Raw genomic sequence first — 22,230 nt, forward strand, 5'->3', positions numbered from 1 at the left:
ATACCCCACTTACACCTATGGATAGATCAACTAAACAGAAAATTAACAAGGAAACACAAACTTTAAATGATACAATAGACCAGTTAGACCTAATTGATATCTATAGGACATTTCATCCCCAAACAATGAATTTCACCTTTTTCTCAAGCGCACATGGAACCTTCTCCAGGATAGATCACATCCTGGGCCATAAAGCTAGCCTTGGGAAATTCAAAAAAATAGAAATCATTCCAAGCATTTTTTCTGACCACAATGCAGTAAGATTAGATCTCAATTACAGGAGAAAAACTATTAAAAATTCCAACATATGGAGGCTGAACAACACACTGCTGAATAACCAACAAATCACAGAAGAAATCCAAAAAGAAATCAAAATTTGCATAGAAACGAATGAAAATGAAAACACAACAACCCAAAACCTGTGGGACACGGTAAAAGCAGTCCTAAGGGGAAAGTTCATAGCAATACAGGCACACCTCAAGAAATAATAAAAAAGTCAAATAAATAACCTAACTCTACACCTAAAGCAACTAGAAAAGGAAGAAATGAAGAACCCCAGGGTTAGTAGAAGGAAAGAAATCTTAAAAATTAGAGCAGAAATAAATGCAAAAGAAACAAAAGAGACCATAGCAAAAATCAACAAAACCAAAAGCTGGTTCTTTGAAAGGATAAATAAAATTGATAAACCATTAGCCAGACTCATCAAGAAACAAAGGGAGAAAAATCAAATCAACAAAATTAGAAACGAAAATGGAGAGATCACAACAGACAACACAGAAATACAAAGGATCATAAGAGACTACCATCAACAATTATATGCCAATAAAATGGACAACGTGGAAGAAATGGACAAATTCTTAGAAAAGTACAACTTTCCAAAACTGGACCAGGGAGAAATAGAAAATCTTAACAGACCCATCACAAGCATGGAAATTGAAACTGTAATAAAAATCTTCCAGCAAACAAAAGCCCCGGTCCAGATGGCTTCACAGCTGAATTCTACCAAAAATTTAGAGAAGAGCTAACACCTATCCTGCTCAAACTCTTCCAGAAAATTGCAGAGGAAGGTAAACTTCCAAACTCATTCTATGAGGCCACCATCACCCTAATACCAAAACCTGACAAAGATGCCACAAAAAAAGAAAACTACAGGCCAATATCACTGATGAACATAGATGCAAAAATCCTAAACAAAATTCTAGCAATCAGAATCCAACAACACATTAAAAAGATCATACACCATGACCAAGTGGGCTTTATCCCAGGGATGCAAGGATTCTTCAATATCCACAAATCAATCAATGTAATACACCACATTAACAAATTGAAAAATAAAAACCATATGATTATCTCAATAGATGCAGAGAAAGCCTTTGACAAAATTCAACATCCATTTATGATAAGAACTCTCCAGAAAGCAGGAATAGAAGGAACATACCTCAACATAATAAAAGCTATGTATGACAAACCCACAGCAAACATTATCCTCAATGGTGAAAAATTGAAAGCATTTCCTCTAAAGTCAGGAACAAGACAAGGGTGCCCACTTTCACCATTACTATTCAACATAGTTTTGGAAGTTTTGGCCACAGCAATCAGAGAAGAAAAAGAAATAAAAGGAATCCAAATTGGAAAAGAAGAAGTAAAACTCTCACTATTTGCAGATGACATGATCCTCTACATAGAAAACCCTAAAGATTCCACCAGAAAATTACTAGAAATAATCAATGACTATAGTAAAGTTGCAGGATATAAAATCAACACACAGAAATCCCTTGCATTCCTATACACTAATAATGAGAAAACAGAAAGAGAAATTAAGGAAACAATTCCATTCACCATTGCAATGAAAAGAATAAAATACTTAGGAATATATCTACCTAAAGAAACTAAAGACCTATATATAGAAAACTATAAAACACTGGTGAAAGAAATCAAAGAGGACACTAATAGATGGAGAAATATACCATGTTCGTGGATTGGAAGAATCAATATAGTGAAAATGAGTATACTACCCAAAGCAATTTATAGATTCAACGCAATCTCTATCAAGCTACCAACAGTATTCTTCACAGAGCTAGAACAAATAATTTCACAATTTGTATGGAAATACAAAAAACCTCGAATAGCCAAAGTGATCTTGAGAAAGAAAAATGGAACTGGAGGAATCAACCTACCTGACTTCAGGCTCTACTACAAAGCCACAGTTATCAAGACAGTATGGTACTGGCACAAAGACAGAAATATTGATCAATGGAATAAAATAGAAAGCCCAGAGATAAATCCATGCACATATGGACACCTTATCTTTGACAAAGGAGGCAAGAATATACAATGGATTAAAGAGAATCTCTTTAACAAGTGGTGCTGGGAAATCTGGTCAACCACTTGTAAAAGAATGAAACTGGACCACTTTCTAACACCATACACAAAAATAAACTCAAAATGGATTAAAGATCTAAATGTAAGACCAGAAACTATAAAACTCCTAGAGGAGAACATAGGCAAAACACTCTCTGACATATATCACAGCAGGATCCTCTATGACCCACCTCCCAGAATATTGGAAATAAAAGCAAAAATAAACAAATGGGACCTAATTAACCTTAAAAGCTTCTGCACATCAAAGGAAACTATTAGCAAGGTGAAAAGACAGCCTTCAAAATGGGAGAAAACAATAGCAAATGAAGCAACCGACAAACAACTAATCTCAAAAATATACAAGCAACTCCTACAGCTCAACTCCAGAAGAATAAACGACCCAATCAAAAAATGGTCCAAAGAACTAAATAGACATTTCTCCAAAGAAGACATACAGATGGCTAACAAACACATGAAAATATGCTCAACATCACTCATTATCAGAGAAATGCAAATCAAAACCACTATGAGGTACCATTTCACACCATTCAGAATGGCTGCGATTCAAAAGTCTACAAATAATAAATGCTGGAGAGGGTGTGGAGAAAAGGGAACCCTCTTACACTGTTGGTGGGAATGCAAACTAGCACAGCCACTATGGAGAACAGTGTGGAGATTCCTTAAAAAAATGGAAATAGAACTGCCTTATGATCCAGCAATCCCACTGCTGGGCATACACTCTGAGGAAACCAGAAGGGAAAGAGACACGTGTACCCCAATGTTCATCTCAGCACTGTTTATAATAGCCAAGACATGGAAGCAACCTAGATGTCCATCAGCAGATGAATGGATAAGAAAGCTGTGGTACATATACACAATGGAGTATTACTCAGCCATTAAAAAGAATACATTTGAATCAGTTCTAATGAGGTGGATGAAACTGGAGCCTATTATACAGAGTGAAGTAAGCCAGAAGGAAAAACATAAATACAGTATACTAACGCAAATATATGGTATTTAGAAAGATGGTAACAATAACCCGGTGTACAAGACAGCAAAAGAGACACTGATGTATAGAACAGTCTTATGGACTCTGTGGGAGAGGGAGAGGGCGGGAAGATTTGGGAGAATGGCAATGAAACATGTAAAATATCATGTAGGAAACGAGTTGCCAGTCCAGGTTCGATGCACGATGCTGGATGCTTGGGGCTGGTGCACTGGGACGGCCCAGAGGGATGGTATGGGGAGGGAGGAGGGAGGAGGGTTCGGGATGGGGAACACATGTATACCTGTGGCGGATTCATTTTGATATTTGGCAAAACTAATACAATTATGTAAAGTTTAAAAATAAAATAAAATTAAAAACAAACAAACAAAAAAACACACAAAAGCATCAATTCTTCAACGACAGCTTTCTCTATAGTCCAACTATAACATGCATACATGACTAGTGGAAAAACCATAGCTTTGACTAGATGGGCCATTGTCAGCAAAGTAACGCCTCTGTTGTTTTTTTTTAATTGTACTTTTTTTATTGAAGGATAATTACTTTATAGAATGTTATTTTTTCTGTCAAACCTCAACTTGAATCAGTCATAGGTATACATATATCCCCTCCCTCCTGAACCACCTCCCATCTTCCTCCCCATCCCACCCCTTCAGGTTGACACAGAGCCCCTGTTTGAGTTTCCTGAGCCATACAACAAATTCCCGTTGGCTGTCTATTTTACTTATGATAATGTAAGTTTCCATGTTACTCTTTCCATACATCTCACCCTCTCCTCCCCTCTTCCCATGTCCATAAGTTTATTCTCTATGTTGGTTTCTCCATTGCTGCCTTGTGAATAAATTCTTCAGTACCATTTTTCTAGATTCCGTATATGTACGTAAAAATATGATATTTATCTATCTTGTTCTAACTTACTTCACTCTGTATAATAGGTTCTAGGTTCATCCACCTCATTAGAACTGACTCAAAGGAGTTCCTTTTCATGGCTGAGTAATATTGCATTGTGTATATGTACCACAACTTCTTTAGCCATTCATCTGTCGGTGGACATCTAGGTTGCTTCCATGATCTGCTGCTGCTGCTGCTGCTAAGTTGCTTCAGTCGTGTCCGACTCTGTGCGACCCCAGAGACGACAGCCCACCAGGCTCCCCCGTGCCTGGGATTCTCCAGGCAAGAACACTGGAGTGGGTTGCCATTTCCTTCTCCACTCTATGCTCTAGCTATCGTAAATAGTGCTGCAGTGAACAATGGGATACATGTGTCTTTTTCAATTTTGGTTTGCTCAGGGTATATGCCTAGGCATGTGATTTCTGGGTCATATGGTGGTTTTATTCCTAGTTTTCTAAGGAATATCCATACCACCTTCCATAGTGGCTGTATCAATTTACATTCCTACCAACAGTGCAAGAGCATTCCTATTTCCCCATACTCTCTCCAACATTTATTGTTTGTAGACTTTTTGATGAAGGCCATTCTGACTGGTGTGAGATGATATCTCACTGTAGTTTTGATTTGCATTTATCTAATAATGAGCAATGTTGAGCATCCTTTCATGTGTTTATTAGCCATCAGTATTTCTTCTTTGGGGAAATGTTTGTTTAGGGGTTTTTTTTTTCCCCACTTTTTGATTGGGTTGTTTGTTTTTCTGGTATTGAGTTGTATGAGCTGCTTGTGTATTTTGGAAATTAATCCTTTGTCAGTTCTTTTATTTGGTATTGTTTTTCCCATTCTGAGGGTTGTCTTTTCACCTTGCTTATTGTTTCCTTAGCTGTGCAAAACTTTTGAGTTTAATCAGGTCCCACTTGTTTACTTTTGTTTTTATTTACATTTTCTAGGAGGTGAGTTATAGGGGATCTTGTTTGGTTTATGTCATAAAGTGTTCTGCCTTTTTCCTCTAAGAGTTTTATAGTTTCTAGTCTTATACTTAGGTCTATAATCCATTTTGAGTTTATCCTTTTGTATAGGGTTAGGAAGTATTCAATTTCATTCTTTTACATGTAGCTGTCCAGTTTTCCTAGCACCATTTATTGAAGAGGCTGTCTTTGCCCCACTGTATATTCTTGCCTCCTTTGTCAAAAATAAGATATCCATGGGTACATGGGATTATTTCTGGACTTTCTATTTTGTTCCATTGCTGTATATTTCTGTTTTTGTGTCAGTACCATACTGTCTTGATGACTGTAGCTTTGTAGTATAATCTGAAGTCTTTATATAATCTGCCATTTTTTGGAAGAGTTTTAGAAGGATAAGCATTAGTTCTTCTCTAAATATTTGCTGGAATTCTTCTGTGAAGCCATCTGGTCCTGGGGTTTTGTTTTCTGGGAGATTTTTTTTTTTTATCACAGCCTCAATTTCAGTGCTTGTATTTGGGTTGTTCATAATTTGTATTTCTTCCTGGTTCAGTCTTGGATGATTGAACTTTTCTAACAATCTGTCTTATTTCTTCCAGGTTATCCATTCTGTAGCCATGTTTTTGTTGATAATAGTCTATTATAGTCCTTTGTATTTCTGTATTGTCTGTTGTAACCTCTTTTTTTTCTTTTTAAGTAATTTATTTATTTTAATTGGTTGCCAATTACTTTACAATATTGTAGTGGTTTTTGCCACACATTCACATGAATCAGCCATGAGTGTACATGTGTCGCCCATCCTGAACCCCCCTCCCACCTCCCTCCCCATCCCATCCCTCAAGGTCAGCCCATTGCACCGGTTTGGAGTACCCTGTTTCATGCATCAAACTTGGACCAGTGATCTATTTCACATATGGTAATATACATGTTTGAATGCTATTCTTTCAAACCATCCCACCCTTGCCTTCTCCCACAGAATCCAAAGGTCTGTTCTTTACATCTGTGTCTCTTTAAGTGTCTCGCATATAGAGTCATCATTACCATCTTTCTAAATTCCATATATACGCTTTGATATACTGTATTGGTGTTTTTCTTTCTGACTTACTTCACTCTGTATAATATGTTCTAGGTTCATCCACCTTATTAGAACTGATTCAAATGTATTCTTTTTAATGGCTGAGTAATATTCCATTGTGTATATATACCACAGCTTTCTTATCCATTTATATGCTTATGGATATCTAGGTTGCTTCCATGTCTGAGCTACTGCAAACAGTGCTACAATGAACATTGGGGTACATATGTCTCTTTCAATTCTGGTTTCCTCGGTATGTATGCCCAGCAGTGGGATTTCTGGGTCATATGGCCATTCTATTTCCAGTTTTTTAAGGAATCTCCACACTGTTCTCCATAGTGGCTGTACTAGTTTGCATTCCCACCAACAGTATAAGAGGGTTCCCTTTTCTCTGCTCCCTCTCCAGCATTTATTATTTGTAGACTTTTGGATAGCAGCCATTCTGACCAGTGTGAGATGGTACCTCATTGGGGTTTTGATTTGCATTTCTTGGATAATGAGTGATGTTGAGCATCTGTTCCTGTGTTTATTAGCCATCTGTATGTCTTCTTTGGAGAAATGTCTGTTTAGTTCTTTGGCCCATTTTTTGACTGGGTCATTTATTTTTCTGGTATTGAGCTGCCTGAGCCACTTGTATACTTTTAAGGTTAATTTTTTGTCAGTTGCTTCATTTGTTATTATTTTCTGCCATTCTAAAGGCTGTCTTTTCACCTTGCTTATTGTTTCCTTCATTGTGCAAAAACTTTTAAGCTTAATTAGGTTCCATTTGCTTATTTTTGCTTTTATTTCCATTACTCTAGGAGGTGGGTCATAGAGGATGCTGCTGTGATTTATGTCAGAGAGTGTTTGCCTATGTTTTTCTCTAGGAGTTTTATAGTTTCTGGTCTTACATTTAGATCTTTAATCCATTTTGAGTTTATTTTTTTGTTTGGTGTTAGAAAGTGGTCTAGTTTCTTTTTTTTACAAGTGGTTTACCAGTTTTCCCAGCACCACTTTTTAAAGAGATTTTCTTTTCTCCATTGTATATTCTTGCCTCCTTTGTTCAAGACAAGATGTCCATAGGTGTGTGGATCTATCTCTGGGCTTTATATTTTGTTCCATTGATCTATATTTCTGTCTTTGTGCCAGTTCCATACTTTCTTGATGATTGTAGCTTTGTAGTATAGTCTGTAGTCACATGAGTTGATTACTCCAGTTCCATTCTTTGGCTATTGGAGGTTTTTTGTATTTCCATACAAATTGTGATATTATGTGTTCTAGTTTTCTGAAAAATACCGTTGGTAGCTTGATAAGGATTTCACTGAATCTATAGATTGCTTTGAGTGGTATACTCATTTTCACTATATTGATTCTTCTGATCCATGAGCATGGTATATTTCACCACCTATGTATGTCATTTTTTATTTCTTTTATCAGTGTTTTATATTTTGCTATATATAGGTCTTTTGTTTCTTTAGGTAGATTTATTCCTAAGTATTTTATTGTTTTCATTGCAATGGTGAATGGAATTGTTTCCTTAATTTCTCTGTTTTCTCATTGTTAGTGTATAGGAATGCAACGGATTTCTGTGTGTTAATTTTATATCCTGCAACTTTACTATTTTCATTGATTAGCTCTAGTAATTTTCTGGTGGAGTCTTTAGGGTTTTCTATGTAGAGGATCATGTCATCTGCAAACAGTGAGAGTTTTACTTCTTCTTTTCCAATCTGGATTCCTTTTATTTCTTTTTCTTCTCTGATTGCTGTGGCTAAAACTTCCAAAACTATGTTGAATAGTAATGGTGAGAGTGGGCACCTTGCCTTATTCCTGACTTTAGGGGTAATGCTTTCAATTTTTCACCATTGAGGATAATGTTTGCTGTGGGTTTATCATATATGGATTTTATTATGTTGAGGTATGTTCCTTCTAGGCCTGCATTCTGGAAGGTTTTTATCATAAATGGATGTTGAATTTTGTCAAAGGCTTTCTCTGCATCTATTGAGATAATCATATGGTTTTTATCTTTCAGTTTGTTAATGTGGTATGTCTCATTGATTGACTTGTGAATATTGAAGAATCCTTGCATCTCTGGGATAAAGCCCCCTTGGTCATGATGTATGATCTTTTTAATATGTTTCTGGATTCTGTTTGCTAGGATCAGAGGATTTTTTGTTGAGGATTTTTGCATCTATGTTCATCAGTGATATTGGCCTGTAGTTTTCTTTTTTGTGGCTTTTTTTTTTGTCAGGTTTTGGTATTAGGGTGATGGTGGCCTCATAGAATGAGTAACCTCTCCTTTTTAATTTCTAATTTTGTTGATTCGATTCTTCTCTTTTTTTCTTGATGAGTCTGACTAAAGGTTTGTCAATTTTGTTTATGTACTCAAAGAACCAGCTTTTAGTTTTATTAATATTGACTATTGCTTCTTTCATGTCTTTTTCATTTATTTCTGCTCAGATCTTTATGATTTATTTCCTTCTACTAATTTTGGGTTTTTTGTTGTTGTTGTTGTTCTTTTTTCAGTTGTTTTAGGTGTGAAATTAGGTTGTCTATTCTTTGGTTTTCTTGTTTCTTGAGTTAAGATTGTATTGCTATAAACTTCCTTTAGAACTGCTCTTGTTGCATCCCATAGGTTTTGGGTGGTTGTGTTTTGATTGTCATTTGTTTCTAGAAAAAAATTTTTTATTTCCCTTTCGATTTCTTCAGTAACATGGTTATTTAGAAAAATACTGTTTAGCCTCCATGTGTTATGCTTCCTACAGTTTTTTTTTTTTTTCTTTTTAATTGATATCTAGTCTCATAGTATTGTGGTTGGAGAAGATGCCTGATCTGATTTCATTTTTTTAAACCTACTGAGGCTTGATTTGTGACCCAAGATGTGATCTATCCTCGAGAATGTGCTATGTGCACTTGAGGAGAATGTGTATTCTGCATTTGGATGGAATGTTATGAAGATATCAGTGAGATCCATCTCACCTAATGTACTATTTAAGACTTGTGTTTCCTTATTAGTTTTCTGTTTTGATTATCTTTCCATTGGTGTGAGTGGGGTATTAAAGTCACCTACTATTATTGTGTTACTGTTTATTTCTCCTTTTATGTCTGTCAGTGTTTGTCTTATGTATTGAGGTGCTCCTATGTTTGGTGCATAGATATTTACAATTGTGATGTCTTCCTCTTAGATTGATCCCTTGATCATTATGTAATGTCTTTCCTTGTCTCTTGTGATATTCTTTAAGGTCTATTTTATCTGATACGAGGATTGCTACTCCAGCTTTCTTTTGATTCCCATTTGCATGGAATATATTTTTCCATCCTCTCACTCACAGTCTGTATGTGTCTTTAGGTCTGAAGTGTGTTTTTTGTAGAGAGCATGTACATAGGTCTTGTTTTCATATCCATTCAGCCAATATGTGTCTTTTGGTTGGACCATTTAATCCATTTTTATTTGAAGTATTTATTGATATATATGTTCCTATTGACATTTTCTTAATTATTTGGGGTTGATTTTGTAAATATTTTTTCTTCTCTTGTATTTCTTGACTATGTAAGTCCCTTTAACATTTGTTTTAAAGCTGGTTTGGTGATACTGAATTCTCTTATCTTTTGCTTGTCTGGAAAGCTTTTTATTTCTCCATCAATTTTGAATGAGATCCTTGTTGGGTACAGTAATCTTGGTTGCAGATTTTTCCCGTTCAGTATTTTAAATATATCCTGCCTTCCCTTCTGGCATGCAGAAAGTTTCACTTTCTGCTGAAAGATCAGTTGTGAAACAAATGGGGTTTCCCTTGTATGTTACTTGTTGCTTTTCCCTTGCTGCTTTTAATATTTTTATTTGTGTTTAGTGATTGTCGTTTGATTAGTATGTGTCTTGGTGTGTTTCTCCTTGGATTTATCCTGTATAGGACTCTGCATTTGTTGGATTTGATTGACCATGTCCTTTTCCATGTTGGGGAAATTTTCAAGTATAATTTTTTCAAAAATTTTCTTACACCCTTTCTTTTTCTCTTCTTCTTCTGGCACCCCTATAATTCAAATGTTGGTGCATTTGATATTGTCCCAGAGGTCTCTGAGACTACCCTCATTTCTTTTCATTCTTGTTTCTTTATTCTGGTCTTCAGAAGTTATTTCCACCATTTTATATTCCAGCTCACTGATTCGTTCTTCTGCTTCAGATATTCTGCTGTGGATTCCTTCTGGAGTAGTTTTAATTTCAGTAATTGTGTTGTTTGTCTCTGTATGTTTATTCCTTTAATTCTCCTAGGTCTTTTATAATTCATTCTTGCATTTTCCCCATTCTGTTTTCAATGATTTTGATCATCTTTACTACCATTATACTGAATTCTTTTTCAGGTGGTTTGCCTATTTCCTCTTCATTTAGTTGGACTTCTGTGTTTCTAATTTGTTCCTTCATTTGTGTAGTATTTCTCTGACTTTTTATTATTATTATTATTTTTAACTTATTGTGCTTGAGGTCTCAAGCACAAGGTTGAATTATTTCTTCCTTTTGGTTTCTGTGTTCCTTAGGTTGGTCCAGTGGTTTGTGTAAGCTTTGTATAGGGTGAAATTTGTGTTGACTTTTTGTTTGTTTTTCCTCTGATGGGCAAGGCTGAACGAGGTGGTAATCCTGTCTGCTGATGATTCAGTTTATAATTTTTATTTGCTTGTTGTTTAGATGAGGTGTCCTGTACAGGGTGCTACTGATGGTTGGGTGAGGCCAGGTCTTCTATTCAAGTGGTTTCCTTTGTGTGAGTTCATACTATCTGATACTCCCTATGGTTAGTTCCCTGGTAATCTAGGGTCTTGGAGTCAGTGCTCTCACTCCAAAGGCTCAGGGCTTGATCTCTGGTCAGGAGCAAAGCATTTCACAAGTGGTTTGTTGTGGCCTTAAGTGAATTTAAAACAAATATCCAAAAGCAAGAAACCAAAGGTGAACCCCAGAACTATGGCAGTTACAAAATCAGGGAAATAATAATTAAAATAATGGAATATACACATATATGTATATACCCAAAATTAAAGTCAAAATAATCCAACTGAAATAAAGTACAGTAGATTGACCTGGCGAACAAAGGAAATCAAAAATTATATTTAAGGAAATCAAAAATTATATTTACCGGTTAAGAACAAAAGTAACTAAAGCACAAACTGAAAACAAAACTAAAACAAGATGCCAATTGCAGAATAAAGCAATGAAAACAAAACTAACAAATATGTTGAGAGGAAATGAAATAAAGAAAAGAAAGAAAGAACAGATATGCAAAGTTAAATAGAGGTAGATGAAGAAGATTTGTATACATTAAAGATTAACTTCATGGGGAAAAGAACAGTAGGAAGGGCAAAGAAAGGAATAAGTGTAGAAAAAATAATAATAGGTTTTAAAAATTAATTAAAAAAAGAAAGAGAAAAAAAAAGAAATAAGGAAAACTCTACAGAACTGCAAAAGCCCATCATAGAGGCAGAGGTCTACAACTACAATAAAAAAAAATGTGTCTGAGGAAAAAATAAAAGAAAAGCTCAAAAGCTTAATTTGTTTTCATAGTAGCAATAAAATTGACAACTGCAACAGAAGGAGTTAAGAAAAAGAAAAGGAAAAAGGAAAAAAAAAATCCAAAGAATCTACAGAACAAGTCAAAACATAGGAATAATAAATGTTTTTCTTAAGTCCCTGCCGTCAGAGTCCTATCCCTCACTGGGAGTCACAGTAAATCTCACCTCGCTTGGATGCCCTCCAACACTGTGCGGATCTCTGGACTTGTTGTGGGGCAGCTCGGATTCTAACCTGGTCCTACTCCTGTGTGTTCTTGCCTCTAGTGTCCACAGCTATCAGAACTAGTCTGTTTTCTTTTGTGGGAGCTGTCAATGACCTTTTATATATTCCACAGACCCGGAGTCTGCCTAATTGATTGTGTGGATTTAATCTGTAGCTTGTACAGCTGGTGGGAAAGTTTTGGGTCTTCTTTCTTAGTCACACTGCCCCTGGATTTCAATTGTAGTTTTATTTCCACCTCCTCCTGTGGGTTGTCCAATGGGGTTTGTCCTGAGGTTGCCCTGGAGGACTTGGATTTGCCCCTGTGAGGGCCAGGTATGGAGATGGTGCAGTTGCTTAGGTTGCAGGGGTTCAGGCAGCACCAGGTACCCAGGGGAGTTGGGGTTAGGGCAGCAGGAAATATAGTGCTCTAGAAGGGCATAGCGACCAGTATTAGCCAATACATTCCAGTATTCTTGCCTGGAGAACCCCCATCCCTGACAGAGAAGCCTGGCAGGCCACAGTCTACAGGGTGGCATAGAGTCAGACAACCTGAAGCGACCCTGTGCACATAAGCACAAGACTTTTTTTTTTTTTTTTCCTGTGGCAGCTCTGTCACAGTGAGGGTTGAGCGTGAAGGTGGCACAGCTGCTTGGCTTGCAGGGACCCTGGTGGCACTAAGTGTGCAGGGACACGGACTGCCTCTGCCACAGGAGTCATGGCCCTATCAGAGTCCTTTTTTGAGCCTCTTGTAGCTGGTGATTGGAAGGCCTCTTTGCCCAGTCTTTCTCCATAGCTCCACTCATTTAGGCACTTAAAGGTCCATCCTGGGCAGGGTCCTAATCTATAGTTCAGTGCATCAGGCATTTGATGGACCAGGCTCTCTATTGTTCAGCTGCAGATGCTGGCATGTGGGGAGAAAGAGGCTGTGGTAATGGCTCCACCCACTACGTGTGACTCACCAGTATCGTCTTGCTTCCATGGCTGCCTGGCTTTCCTCCACAGGCATTTCCCACTACAGTCTCCTCCCTCATATCCCCTCAATCCGTCTCTCCACAGTCAACAGCAGCCCTCGTCCTGGGATTGCTGTGCAATCCCTAAACTCCAGCTCCCAGTCGCTGTACCTTCCAGGAGACCTACGTTCCTGCCTGGCATATGTATGGCTGTAGCAAGGGTTGTCTGATTTTCATTCCATTTATGCTGCCACAGATCAGCTGTTTCACTCTCAGCCTTAAATGTTTCTCCTCTGACTCAGACAATTGCCCTGATTAGGGGATCTGACCCCTGATTCAGTTCTCCACCCGCTGAGGGTAGGTCCAGTCTTACTAACACTCCTGTTTTTTCCCCTAGTTCCTTCATCCTACTGGGTTTGGGGTGGTTCTATATATTCTTTTCCACTGGACAGGTCCTCCTGTCAGCTCTCAGCTGGTGTTCTGCATGCACTTCTGTGTCTGAAGGTGTATTCCTGATGTATCCATGGAGAGAGATGTACTCCATGTCCATCTACTCCTCTGCCATCTTTAAATCTCTAATGTCTCTGCTTTTTAATATGCTGTCTAGGTTTGTCATAGCTTTTCTTCCAAGGAGCAAACATCTTTTAATTTCATGGCTGCAGTCACCATCTGCAGTGATTTAGGAGCCCCCCAAAATAAAATCTGTCACTGTTCCCCTTGTTTCCCCATCTATTTGCCATGAAGTGATGGGACTTCAGATATGCAGATGACACCACCCTTATGGAAGAAAGTGAAGAACTAAAGAACCTCTTGATGAAGGTGAAAGAGGAGAGTGGAAAAGTTGGCTTAAAGCTCAACATTCAGAAAACTAAGATCATGGCATCCGGTCTCATCACTTCATGGCAAATAGATGGGGAAACAGTGGCTGACTTTATTTTTCTGGGCTCCAAAATCACTGCAGATGGTGATTGCAGCCAAGAAATTAAAAGATGCTTACTCCTTGAAAGGCAAGTTATGACCAACCTAGATGGCATATTAGAAAGCAGAGACATTACTTTGCCAACAAAGGTCCATCTAGTCAAGGCTATGGTTTCTCCAGTGGTCATGTAAGGATGTGACAGTTGGACTGTGAAGAAAGCTGAGCACTGAAGAATTGATGCTTTTGAACTGTGGTGTTGGAGAAGACTCTTGAGAGTCCCTTGGACTGCAAGGAGATCCAACTAGTCCATCCTAAAAGAGATCAGTCCTGGGTATTCATTGGAAGGACTGATGTTGAAGCTGAAACTCCAATACTTTGGCCACCTGATGCAAAGAACTGACTCATTTGAAAAGACCCTGATGCTGGGAAAGATTGAGGGCAAAAGGAGAAGGGGGTGACAGAGGATAAGATGGCTGGATGGCATCACCGACTTGATAGACATGGGTTTGTGTGAACTATGGGAGTTGGTGATGGACAGGGAGGCCTGGCGTGCTGTGGTTCATGGGGTCACAAAGAGTCAGACATGACTGAGCGACTGAACTGAACTGAACTGATGGGACCAGATGCCATGATCTTAGCTTTCTGAATGTTGAGTTTCAAGCCAACTTTTTCACTCTCCTCTTTTACTTTCGTCAAGAGGCTCTTTAGTTCATCTTCACTTTCTGCCATAAGGGTGGTGTCATCTGCATATCTGAGGTTATTGATATTTCTCTTTGCAATCTTGTGCTTCATCTAGGCCAGCATTTCACATGATGTACTCTGCATATAAGTTAAATTAACAGGGTGACAATATACAGCCTTGGCACACTCCTTTCTTGATTTGGAACCAGTCTGTTGTTCCATGTCTAGTTTTAACTGTTGCTTCTTGACCTTCATACTGATTTCTCAGGAGGCAGGTCAGATGGTCTGGTATTCCCATCTCTTGAAGAATTTTCTACAGTTTGTTGTGATCCACACAGTCAACGACTTTGGCGTAGTCAATAAAGCAGATGTAGATGTTTTTCTGGAACTCTCTTGCTTTTTCAGTGATCCAGTGGATGTTGGTAATTTGATCCCTGGTTCCTCTGTCTTTTCTAAATCCAGTTTGAACATGTGGAATTTCACAGTTCACATGCTGTTGAAGCCTGGCTTGGAGAACTTTGAGCATTAATTTGCTAACATGTGAGATGAGAATAATATGGAAACTTACATTACCATATGTAAAATACATAGGTAATGGGAGTTTGCTGTATACCTGAGGGAACTCAAACAGAGGCTCTGTAACAACCCAGAGGGGCAGGATGGGGAGGGAGATGGGAGGGGGGTTCAAGAGGGAGGGAACCCATGGTCGATTGATGTTGACATTTGGCAGAAATCAAAAAAAAAAAAAAAATCTGTAAAGCAATTATCCTTTAATGAAAAAATTAATTAATTTAAAAAATAAGTGCAGAGTATGCTCTACACTTAAATTACATGGACTTGGGACTTCCTTGGTGGTTCAGTGATGTAGAGTCTGACTTGCAATACCGTGGACATGGGTTGGATTGGGGAACCCGAACTTAGGCAGGGAACTAAGATTCTACATGCTGTGAAGCAACTAAGCCCACACAGCATAAATAAAGCCAAGTACTTCCTCAAAAAGATCCTGCACGTCACAACTAAGACCTGATGAAGTCATATATATATATCATATGGACTTTAGAACAGGTGAAGGTCATTTACAAAAATGAGTTTAATATAGGATAAGCCATGATGTTTTAAGGTAATAAGCAACCTTCAAACACTAGTTGATTAAAGCAACAAAGTTTGTACCTTGCAAATGCTTCCTGTCCATTGGTGGGAACTCAGGTGTTCATAAACCTCCCACTTGACATTGCAGCCATCATCTGAAGTGTAACTCAGTGCTGTACAGAGTCCTAGGGTCTCCCACACCATAAATGAAGCCTTTTATTGGCTGTCCCAATCTCTAATGAACCAAGAAAAATCAATCCTTGTCCTGAGTCAAGAGATAAGAAAACCTGGAAATGTGTAAGGACCTGCCTCAATGAATCATCACACATAAGGCAGAGTGGAATGAACAACACGTGGGGTGACAAGTGAGGTGCTGTGATCCACATAGGGAGATGACGTGAGTGCGACAGAGGGGGTGCATCTCAGGTGAATCCTTGGAGGAGAAAACTGAGGGCACTGGCCGCACTCCAGGAAAGAGAAGAACCAGAAAGGAAGAGACCAATTATAGGATTAGAGATGTATGTTTGAGAGTAATTAGCATTTGAGGGGTATATGAACCATCATACAAATGAGATTTGTTGACATATCCTAGGATGAAAGGATCAAAAAAGGAGAAATGGAAAGGTGTGGGGAGAAGAAAACTCTAAGGTAAGTTGTAGGTACCCAGGCTCTTATAGAGAAGGAAACCATAGATTGTTCAGCTGTCTCCCTCCATTCCACTAGACAAAGGCGAACATTACTGACAACTTGGACTGTTCACAGTATCTCCACTAGTGTGAGAAACAGTTTCGGTGTGGCCATTCCACATGTTTGGTTGACTCCACCATCTTCCACACTTAGTTGTCTGTCAGAGTGGGTTGCTACAATGTGGTTTACATAAAATAGTCTAACAGGAGATAAGTAATGTTATAAGATGAAAATCAGATTTGTGGTTTGTGAGGCCAGACTTCATAATGAAGGCAAATATTACAAAGGGAAATTCTCTGAATTTAAAAACAGGAAATGTTCAAGAGCACAGACATATTCATCTACACTGAAGTCATGGATTGAAATATCCTTCCCTATTTGCTGTAAGACTTAGGGAACCCAAACAGGGGCTCTGTGACAATCTAGAAGGGTGGGGAGGGAGATGTTCAGGAGGGAGGGGACACGGGTTTACCTATGGCTGATTCTTATTGATGTATGAGAAAAACCCACAAAAATCTGTAAAACAATTATCCTTCGATTAAAAGAATAAAGTGAAAAACAAAAATATCTTTCCCTAACTTCATGCTGCTAAGACACCCATGGCACAGTGGGACCATGATAAGAAACATGATTCAGCTTAATGCAGTTTTCTGGGGACCCTGGTGGCTGTGCTTGTCAAAACTGATGGATATACTGTGGGAGGTTAACTGCTTTACTGATATTAATCTTATTTTGTAAAATGCGAAAGGAAAAATTACCTCTGTAGATTCCCTAAAAGATCATTTTAACAATGCCATGTAACTTTATAAGGTTTATTCTTAATATTTAGTGAGCAAAAAGTTTTGCATTTCAATTGCCCAGAGAAAATAACATTCACAGCAAATGCAGTTCAGTTTGTTCTTTGTTTACCAGGAGGAGCAGCAGGTTGGAAAGGAGTTTCAGAGCTCTGAGCCACAAGGTGATAGGAATGCACCTACTCCTTGGAGACATGTCTAGTGATTACCTGCTGTGTTCTAGGCACTGTTTGATTGTGAAGTTAAAGATGTGCTAAAGATGAAAAATAAATATTTTTGCTGCCCTTATAAACCTTAATCTAAATGCAAATAGTAGTTATTAAGTTGGAGGAATAATAGGAATTAAACTAGTGAAGGATACACTAAGTACAAAGAAGAGAGAATCTTTTAGATGAAGAGACCAGGGAAGGCTTTAAAGCCAATACCTGAAGGATGACTCAGCAGCCAGCCCTGGGGCAGAGAAGGGAGAGGGTAGGAGAGAGGGGAAAACCCTGGGAGCCAAGGGGCTGGCATAAACAAAGGCCTCATCTGGGAAACACAGGGGATGTGTAACCTAAGGGATGTAACCAGGATGCGGAAGCCACACAGTGTAAGTGGCTGCCCGCTGCACAGAGAAGAGGCAGGTGGGGGTGAGGCCAGAGGCCTGAGGATGGTGCCCTCAGATGTTCTGCTGACTGGGTCTTTGATCACATGCCTTGAGGCTGGTTCTGGAAACACCAGAATGGCTAGATGCTGGCTCAGCTGCTGCAGACACAGTGAAGGGCCTTTTCCCCAGGCACCTCTGACAGGAATAGGAAGCAGGGGGCTACAGTCCCCCGACCCACATGCCTTCCGACCAACACCCTGACGGTCAGGATCTGGGAGCAGCGGGCAGGCAGGCCTGTGACTCGGGACCCAGCTCAGAACTGAGAGCCGTGGGGAGGGCAGGTGTGGGGCTGGCAGACAGTGGCTCACCGACTGGCACAGGGAGCAAAGGACAGACGGAGCTGGGTCACCGTGGAGGGCAGGAGAGACATGAGGCTGGCAGAGAGATGAGGCAGCTGGTACAGACCTCACAGCCTTAGCCAGGGGTTTGTGTTCAATTTTAGGTACAAGAAGAAATTGTTGAGGGCCTTTGTGATGAGAAGCATCAGTAGTAACCACAGTTATTGTAGCAGCTGCAGAAATTGTAGTTACTGTGAGCTTGCTATGGTCCAGACCCCACTCTAAGTGCTCTGTGTTCAGTTCTCATAACAACTGTATGAGTCAGGAACTCTTAACCCCATTATACAGAGAGAACTGACCATGGAGAATGTGAGTAATTTTCTAGGATGCAATTTGCTTTAAAATTTGGCAGCAGTTCAAGGTCCTGAATAACTTGAGGAGAGACTAACCATGCAGGAAATCTAGGATCATGCCAGCAAGACATTCAGAGGGCATTTGGGGGAGTCCCCTTCATAGCCAGGGGCAGCTGTGACCACTCCTTACTCCTGAAGAACCTAAACCCATGTTTCAGATGCAACTGAAAGTAAGCAGGCCACTAAAGCAGTATGTTTTTTGGTATTTCACTTTCCCCTCCTTTTCATCTAAGGAAACAAGCATAGTGTCAGGTGGTTCCTGCATCTCAGAGACTTGCTCTGGCACCATAGAAGCCTAGAGAAGTCCCCAGTAAGCTCTTCCCACCTGGGTCAAAGAAAACATAATCTAAGATGTGGGCCTCAAAGGAAGATTAGAACTAATATCAGAACTGAGCTCATCAGTCTAAGCATTGACCATAATGTTACCAAACTCAGCTCTGGCTTGCTCCTGCTCAAAAATCAATACTTGAGAGGCAAGTGTTGGTAAAAATGGATAATGTTTCATTTAATCAGAAAGTCTATATATGGAATTTAGAAAGATGGTAACAATAACCCTGTATACGAGACAGCAAAAGAGACACTGATGTATAGAACAGTCTTTTGGACTCTGTGGGAGAGGGAGAGGGTGGGATGGTTTGGGAGAATGGCATTGAAACATGTATAATATCATATATGAAATGAGTCGCCAGTCCAGGTTCAATGCATGATACTGGATGGTTGGAGCTGGTGCACTGGGACGACCCAGAGGGATGGTACAGGGAGGGAGGAGGGAGAAGGGTTCAGGATGGGGAACACATGTATACCTGTGGCGGATTCATGTTGATATATGGCAAAACCAATACAATATTGTAAAGTTAAAAAAAAAAAAAAAAAAGCCTGCAATCTTGGGAGAAGGCAGATGCAGGGACTCCAAAAACCAACTTGGAAGATTCTGCTCAGCCATGAAAGTTTTTAAATGAAAAGGGAAGTAATCTCAGTTAATCACTGAAATGGGGATCAGAGTCATCACCATCCCACAGTGTGTGCAGGCTTATTGACTTCTTGTGATCTTTCTTTAGATGCTATCCTGTTCACACAGTTTGTTGACACAGTTTGTTTGTGAGATTACTGAAGGGGAAGCTACAGAAGCGATCTGGTCATCTGTTAATTACTTATTCTTCATTTCCATTTATTTGATCTATGGAAAGATACAACAGGTTAAGCAAGGTATTCTGTGATCAAAATATTTAAAAGGTGTGCTTCTGCTGGAGATAAGTAGAACGTGGGGTGCCTGGTTTAAGGTTAGTTACAGTATAGCTCTGCTAAAGAGGAGGAAGCTACTTAAAATAAGGTTCTGGGATATTAAGCTTCACTGGAGTTAACTGGCCTTAAGTAGGCCATGTTCCTCAAAGTATGAAAAGGTGTGCATGCAAGCAAGTGTGTGTCTGTGTTACATCTACAAAGACTGTCCCTAATTATTCAGGGTGAGCCAAGGAGACTAAAGCTAGAAAGTGGATTTAAGAAATTTTACAGAATAGATTATTATTGCATTATCTACTATTTCTGGATTGACCTGTAGAGAAAATGAAACAAAAATAATATTGCAACCTTGCAAGAAGAATATTTTCTCAGGAGAATTTCAGTCTAATTCTGTAATAACAGCTGGTACAGTGGGAAGTTTTGATTAAATTTGATAAGCATATATACTGGACTTATGAGCCTGGGCAATTTGCTTCCTCTTAATTAAAAACATTATTCTTGAGCAGTCACACTAACATGTTTTTCTGTTAAGTCAACATGTACTACCAGACTTGGGAGAAAGAAGGAATATGCAATCAAATGTTTGCATTTATTTAATCTCTTTAGAAAGCTCAGAGATGGCAATGGCTGTGAGTGGGCAAATTGTAAGCACCGAAGATCTCCTGTGTAATCACACTGCAGATGACAGAGGAATGGAATCACTGAGATTCAGTTCCCCTGAGGAAGAACAGCCTTAAAATCTGAAAGGTAAGGGCACCAAAACCACAAAAAGCACTCACTGATGGACACCCCTGGAAACTTCTCTGCAGGAGTGGACAGAGTAAAAGAGAAGCCCATCCCTAGAAAGGACAGGGATATGCGTGAAGAGAAGACAGTGTCACATCTGGAGATGGGACAGGAGCTCGTGGGAAGTCCACATATCCACAGGCAGGTCACAGAAGCTGTAATGGTGACCTGATAACAACCACCACCGCAACGGACTTCTAACCCAGCCCAATTCCTGAGACAAACACAAAACCCATAGACCCGCAGAAGACAAGACCTGCTAAGTTTATAGGTTTTGTGTTTGTCTTAGGAATTGGGCGGGGTTAGAAGTTTGCTGTTGTGGTGGTTCTTACATTAATATGTGCACACATACAAAACATCAGCCTTCAGTAAAAAATTACAAAGGATGCATACTGTTTATGGGAATGCAAGTTGGGGCAGCCACTATGAAAAGCAGTATGGAAGTTCCTCAAAAATTAAAAATAGAACTACCATATGATCCAGCAACCCCAGTTCTGGGTATTTATCCAAAGGAATTAAAATCAGAATCTCAAAGAGATACTGCTGCTAAGTCACTTCAGTCGTGTCCAACTCTGTGTGACCCCATAGAAGGCAGCCCAACAGGTTCCCCCGTCCCTGGGATTCTCCAGGCAAGAACACTGGAGTGGGGTGCCATTGCCTTCTCCAATGCATGAAAGTGAAAAGTGAAAGTGAAGTCATGTCTGACCCTCAGCCACCCCATGGACTGCCGTCTTCCAGGCTCCTCCGTCCATGGGATTTTCCAGGCAAGAGCACTGGAGTGGGGTGCCATTTCCTTCTCCAATGCATGAAAGTGAAAAGTGAAAGTGAAGTCATGTCTGACCCTCAGCCACCCCATGGACTGCCGTCTTCCAGGCTCCTCCGTCCCTGGGATTCTCCAGGCAAGAGCACTGGAGTGGGGTGCCATCGCCTTCTCCAAAAGAGATACTAGCACTTGTGTATTCACTGCAGCACTACTCACAATAGCCAAGATATGGAAATAACCCGAGTGTCCATCAACAAAATCAGTGAATGAAGAAAATGTAATATATACATGAAATGGAATATTATTCCACCCTAAAACAATAAGGTAATACAACAGGCAACAGCATGGAAGAACCTTGAGGGCATTTCGCTAAGTGAGATGAATCCATCATGGAAAGATAGATATTGCATGGTTCCATGTGTATGGGGAACTGAAATACTGGAATTCACAGAGTCAAAGAGTGGACAGTGGTTGCAAGAGGCTGAAAAGAGGGGAAAAGCAGACTTACTAATCAAAGGGCATGAAATTTCAGTCAAGGAAGAAGATGAGTGAGCTCTAGAGATCTGTGTAGAGCCCTGTAACTAAAGTCAACAATAATATCTTATACACTTAACATTTTAAGAAGGTAGATCTCATGCCACGTGTTCTTTCCAAAATAAAAATGAAAATAAATAACACTGAGAGAAAGAGTAATTCAAACCAAAACTAAGATGGAAAAGAGAAAGAAAAAAGAAAGAAAAAAGTCTTAGATTTTAATGTTGTTTTATATAATCTTTAAATTCTGGGTTTATTTATATGTAAAAATGGGAGTCTTTTGGATGGTAGCTTGAATATAATAAACATATTTTAGCTAAACAAATGTTCTTTATTCTTCACTTTGAATTAACATGTATAATCATTCTAGTTAATGCAAATATATATTCACATTCAGAAATTTAAATTCCATATAACATTCTTGA

This window comes from Bos indicus, chromosome 21 (genome assembly GCF_029378745.1).
Source record: "Bos indicus isolate NIAB-ARS_2022 breed Sahiwal x Tharparkar chromosome 21, NIAB-ARS_B.indTharparkar_mat_pri_1.0, whole genome shotgun sequence".
Lineage (NCBI taxonomy): Eukaryota > Metazoa > Chordata > Mammalia > Artiodactyla > Bovidae > Bos > Bos indicus.